Genomic DNA, 6,166 nt, shown 5'->3' on the forward strand with positions numbered 1-6,166 from the left:
GGAAGTCATAGGCACTGCTCTAACACCCACAGCTACAGCTACTGTTTCTCATTAGTGGCCCCGAGTTTCAATCCATGTTTTACCTCTGATCCACTAGTGGTGTCCAGATTCAGTAAGCACTAACTAGAGACAGCTGAACGTGGTGGGAAGCGTCTTTGGCCAGCAAAGATCAATGAAGTAGGCAACCCAAAGAAAGCTCAAAGGAAGTGACAAGAGCACGTAGTCCTAGAAAGTTAAATCACATGTAACTGGGACTAAAAGGCAGTAACTCTACACAAGAATCAGCAGAAGTCGGAAAAATGAACTTCTAAGCCAGGTGGTGGTGACACATGCCTTTCAGCACTTGGGAGGCAGAGACAGGTGGATGGATCTCTGCAAGTTTGGGGCCAGACTGGTCTACAGAGTGAGTTCTGGGACAGGCGCCAAAACTACAGAGAAACCCTGTCTCAAAAAACAAAACAAACAAAAACCAAACTTCTAAACTAGGAAGGAAGCTGTCTTGCTTCCTCAAACTGGAGCTTAAATTTACCAAGATGTCATAATTGTCATATCTTTAGGTAATACAGTGGACGATGAGGGTAGAATTTGCAAAATCCAGACTGAGGAGAAATGCAAATAACCCAGGCTCTCCAATAAACAAACAACTAGGGAGACATTTAGGACTAAAAGATGGAGTTTGACATGCAGGATAAGAGAATCAAGGGAAGATTGGCATGTCTGGCAGTATTACAGGTGAAGCAAGGAAAACTAACAAATATATCTTCCAATCAGAACATTGGAAACAAATGACAAGGCTGGGGTGGGGCTCAGAGGTTAAAAATGCTGGCTCTGTAGAGGACCAGGCTTTGGTCTCCAGCACCTGCATGGTAAGGCTCACAACTGACTACAATTCCAGCTGCAGGGATCCGATATCCTCTTTTGGTGTTCATGGGTAATGCACTCACCCCCCACTCCACACACATACACAATTAAAAACAAAATGGCTAGGTATGGTGGCAAATTCCAAGCCAGTGAAGGCTATATAACCAGACTTTGTCTCAAAAAACAAAAACAAAACAATAACAAAAAAAAAAAACCCAAACTAAACAAGGAAATAAAAAAAGAATCATGAAGAAATTAAGAAATACAGGACCAGACATTTGATATCAAGGAATCACCGAGGATGACAATGGTATTGTGGTCATGACTGAAATCAATGACTCCTAGCTGACTACAGGGACTCACACCTTAATCCCAGCACCTGGGCACTCAGTCAGAAAGGCTGCTCCAGGCTAGAGGCCAGTCTGAGCTGCACAGGGAGTTCTAGGTCAGCCAGCGCAACTGGCAAGACCCTGTCTCAAACCAACCAGCCAACCAACCAACACACACACACAAATAAATAAAATAATGCCTCACCTTTTAGGAACTGATTCATTTATAGAATAGACAAATTGATATGGTATCTGGGATTTGCTCCAAAATGCCACGCTAGGCTACACAAGGACTGTGTTCCACCTAGTTGCCCCCCCCCAAAGAAAGCAGGCATACATGAATATAGGCAGCATAAAAAACATTTAAAATCTTCTAGAAGCTGGGTGGTTGTGGGACAAGCCTTTAATCCCAGCACTCGGGAGGCAGAGGCAGGTGGATCTCTATGAGTTCGAGGCCAGCCTGGTTCCAGGACAGGCTCCAAGGCTACACAGAGAAATTCTGTCTCAAAAAACAAAAGCAAACAAAAAGTCTTCTAGAAGCTTTACCTATTTTCATATCTAGATCTTTGATGCTGGCACTTATTTTCAGTTTTTATCACACCAAATTTCAAATACAGCTTCCTAAATACTAGGCTCTTTACCAACTAAGCTGCATCTCCAGCCCCACTTTTCTTTTTCTTAAAGAAATTATTAAATGTCATAAAGGAGTATGAAAAATAATATAGAAGTGTACACACACACAACTGTGAAGCCATATTGTATAAAGTAGAAACATGACTAGTTAGTGTTGCTTACAACGAAGATGGCAAGTACCTTTAGTGGCCATACTGGGAAACACATAAAAGCTACCTGTAAACTAAAACTGAAGTGCACACCAAAAGGTACGGGCAGGTCAAGGCTGTTAGGAGGCACCCTGGGAGCAGTACTGAACTCACTAACTTAAGCTCCCGAAAATTACCCAACGAAATGCTGGCAGGAGGGAAACTACCTCATCTTTCTCTGGAGTTACATTCTCGATACCTACTTGTGTCCTGTTACCAGGAGAAAAGAAGGATAATTAATTCATTGTCTCGGTGGCAACAATTCTCCACAACTGGTTCTGAGCAGTTGTTCTCAGAAGATCTGACAAGCACCTTCTCATCTTTGAGGCCAAGTTCCAAGAACTGAATAAAGGCTTACTGGCAAGATGGAGATAAACAAGAGTGGGGGGTGAAAGAAAAGCAAAGGAAGAGTCTTCCCATGTCAGTGGATTGCAGCAAAGTGCCCTGCCAAGTATGGGCCACACTGCAAGAGTTCCACAGGGCTGATCTAAGACAACGAATGCACGCTCTGTTCAAACAACTGAAGAGCTAAGTTTCCGCATGGAGTCAGTTAGACTCCAACAGCAGTGCACACAGCTCTATCACATTAGCTAAACACCCAGGAACTAAAAACAAGCAATGTATGGCAAGGAAAATAACTAAAGGGGATCTATAATTGAGAGACCAACTTAAAACGAACTATCCACCGCAGATGCCTTGACCTTAAACAGCCAGAGCTGTTTAAACAACTGTGCTAAGAAAGGGCTGCTGGTGGAATACATGGCTCCCTGTAAGGAAAGAGAAGGGCTGGCTGGCTTGCAGAGCCAACAGCAGCTTCTCTGGACCAGACCATGCATGTCACTTTTGCCACGTTCCCCAAATTCCCAGAGAAAAATGCTACAGAGCTACAGAACTTGCAATTAATACCTTGTGTGGGATTACAGATTATAAATGTATTCAGTTTATTACAGTTTTGAATTCAAGTCAGAGATAACAACAACTAGCTAGCTGCAGCTGGAAGTTTCTCCACTTATCCTTTCCTGCCACAGTTGGCCTTGAGAGCAACTAGACAAGACAGGAAATGGGTGCCCTCAGCACTGGCTGGCCTATGGGGCCTTCTTTGCTTTCTGGATGTTTTATAATGTTCTGCTCTAGACCCATTTCATACCACCCGGACGGGTAACCACGGAGGGCACTATACCCTGACTTCGCAGAAGGAGGCTTCAGGCTACCAAGAGTTCGTGTTTGAAGCCCCTCCTTAATTTTGAGTACTGCCTTGGCACAGACGCCAAGGGCTGCTCTGAGGAAACGGAAACATTCAGAAAGCATATATTTATCTTGTTGAAATAAGTCATATTTGCTAGTGGGTATACGCTAAAAGTATTAAGTTTTCATGAGTCATGAGCTGTACTTATTGATTGCTTCAAACATTTAAATGTAACATTTATTGGTCATCTTTTTTGGCTATACTTTGAAGTACCCAGGACTTCCACATATCAGGTAAGTACTCTACCAGTGAGCCCCATATCCCTCATTCTCACTCCCTTCCTACACCCGGGACAGAGTCTCCCTTAGCCCAGCAGGCCTCAAAGGGGCTATGTAGCAGAGAATGACCCTGAACTCCTGATCTTGTTTCTACTGCCAAAGTGTTGGGATTACGGGTATGTGCCGCCATCCATAGCTTTTAGTACTGGCCCCAGTACTGGGACTGAACCAAGCAAGAACTCCATCACTGAGTTATAGCCTCAACCTTTGATTATTATTAAATTAAAAAAAAAAGTTCATTGTTAGCTCTGTGTGTGTGTGTCAGTGTGGGGGGGGGGGCAGTCATGACGGCCGAGGCTTCATATTACTTGAAACTGGAGTTTCAGGTGGTTGTAAGCTGCCTGATATAGGTGCTGGGAAATTATATTCTGATCCTTCAGAAGTGCAATACATACTCTTAATAGACGAGTCATCTTTTCAGGCCTTTTTAATTGCCATTAAAATAATAAAGATAACAATAATGATAATAATAATAATAAACACTCTTTTCAAACTAAATTGTCTCTGGAGGACCACGATTTTCCAAAACTTGGTTGCTTATGTGGAATACTAGTTTTATTGTTTCCTTGATGGTAATTTATCTCATCATGTACCCAATAAATCTGAAGTCACACCTAGCCCGTGGCCACCATTTTACAAATAAATTCGAAGTTGGAGTCATTCTGCCTTAAACTATAAACATGCCTGGCTAGAGGCAGAACCTGAACTCTTTATTCCTATCACAGTCTGACAGTCTGGTTACAGAACGGCCATATTAGTCACCTGGCCATTTCCTCCTCATAATCTCATCCCTCTACTAAACCAGTCAGCCATTCCATGGATGCGATCCCCCTCCATCATGGTTTTCTAAGCATACAGTATAATAGTACTGTACAATGGGTCTGTACAACGCTTATATTTTCAAGAATTTTTCTCCCTGCCAGATAAAGACAAAGATCAAATGCTGAGCACTCATCAGTAAAACCGCCTCCTGTTTTAGCCCCAGTGTGTCTGTCAGGCGCACACACAACTTTGGAAAAGTTCTTGGCGGCAGCGTTCTTACACATCCTTGAGTAAGCTGGCTCAAGGCTGGACTCCACACCGGGCAGAAACAAGAAAGGAGGCATGTTTCACTGTCCCTTCAGACTCTGAAGTAGCACACATTCGGTGGGGGTGGGTGGCGAGTTTCTTAGTTTTCTTCAGCTACCCTTTGACTTAGAAGCAGAGGTAGGTGGTAGTTTTCTTGAGACTTCTTACAACTTCTAAAGTACGTTGGTGGTATTCTAAACCAACCCTTATGTGATACCCTGAAAACACCCAAGGATTCGGAAAAGAAATGATTTTTCTCTTTGGTTAAACCAAAACAGAGTTTACAAAGAGTGGAATGGCCCCATATAAATTTCTGAAAACTTAATGGAAAAATGAACGATAAAACCACTAAAGGAAAATCTTTTCAGACTTGCAGCTTCTCTGTGTGGCTTATCTCACTTCAAAGTCGCAAAAGTGTGCTCTTTCAGAAGCACACTGACATGAACATGTTTTGTTATTAAGACTCCTATGAAATGGAAGCCCTCGGCTCTTCATTTTCACAGCTTAACAGGGCCATAATTATCTTCATTCTGAACCAGGGAAGACAGGAGTACAACAAGGTTGTGATAAGAACCCAGCTCTTTCGGATCTGAAAAACGGTACTCTTTAAGCATTGGACCAACTTCTTAGGTCGCGAGGCAAAATTTGCACTGTCAAACTCTGGTTCCATCTGAAGCATTATCCAAGTCGCTGCAAAATATGCTGCTTTCTGGAGTCAAGAAGAGCTTCTTCACTTCCTGGTTTTAGGTTAGGAGAGTGGCTCAAACCAACTGTTTTCTTACCACACTTATTGCATAATCGCAAAAACCCAAAAGGAAGAGGACTGGTTAAATATTTTAAACTTTTATTTCCTGGTGACCTAGAAGACCTGTTAAATTCGATATGCTCAACCTAAGGGTTAAGGGTTCCTCAGTATACTAAGGTCATTGGAGTTATTTCGGTCTGAAAGGCGTTAAAAGCAAGTCAACAGGATACACAAACTTGGTTGTTGGGTTTTTCCCCCTTCCTTTAGAGAAATTCTTATTGGAACGATGTCTTAATGAAAACGAATGGAACAAGCGACACACTCAAAACTAAGAGTAGTGGGTGGGAACGTTAGAGGGAAACGATCGTGAAAAGTTGTCTGGTCATCTGCTTTCACTCAGGGTGAGAAACCAGAAGGGTGAGTCTCCAGTAACTCCAGCCTGGCCACAATGACCACTTGTTACACCTCCCACCCACGGCACTGCAGGTTCACTAGAAATTAAAAGAACTCCAACAAGCTAAAGGGCATACCCGGCCAGGCCTAAGGTGTCTCCGGGTTATACCCCAAGAGGGACGGTGGGCGGGTGCACTGTGTCCCCTCGCCCCCAAGCCCGGCCTGGTGTCCAGGAGGCCAAACTCCAGCCAGGCTGGGTATGATCAAAGCATCCGCCTGCCAGGCGAGGGGTAGGGGGCGCGGTGAGGACGTCCCGGGGAGCAGGGATGAGAACGGGGAAAGGGGGTTCTGCACCACCGGAGGCTCAGGGACCGAGGCCCAGGCCCGCAGCGGCCGCCGCCATCACCAGGCCGCGGGGCGGGGGG

General features: G+C 44.2%; 1 protein-coding gene across 2 annotated transcripts in view; it reads right to left on the minus strand.

Annotated features, from left to right (window-relative positions):
- The window catches only part of Clint1 (clathrin interactor 1), a 54,038-nt gene that overhangs the window by 47,507 nt on the left and 365 nt on the right, over positions 1 to 6,166 (minus strand). The gene's annotated exons all lie outside the window — the stretch shown is intronic.

This window comes from Microtus ochrogaster, unplaced genomic scaffold, assembly GCF_000317375.1.
Source record: "Microtus ochrogaster isolate Prairie Vole_2 unplaced genomic scaffold, MicOch1.0 UNK30, whole genome shotgun sequence".
NCBI classification, from domain to species: Eukaryota; Metazoa; Chordata; class Mammalia; order Rodentia; family Cricetidae; genus Microtus; species Microtus ochrogaster.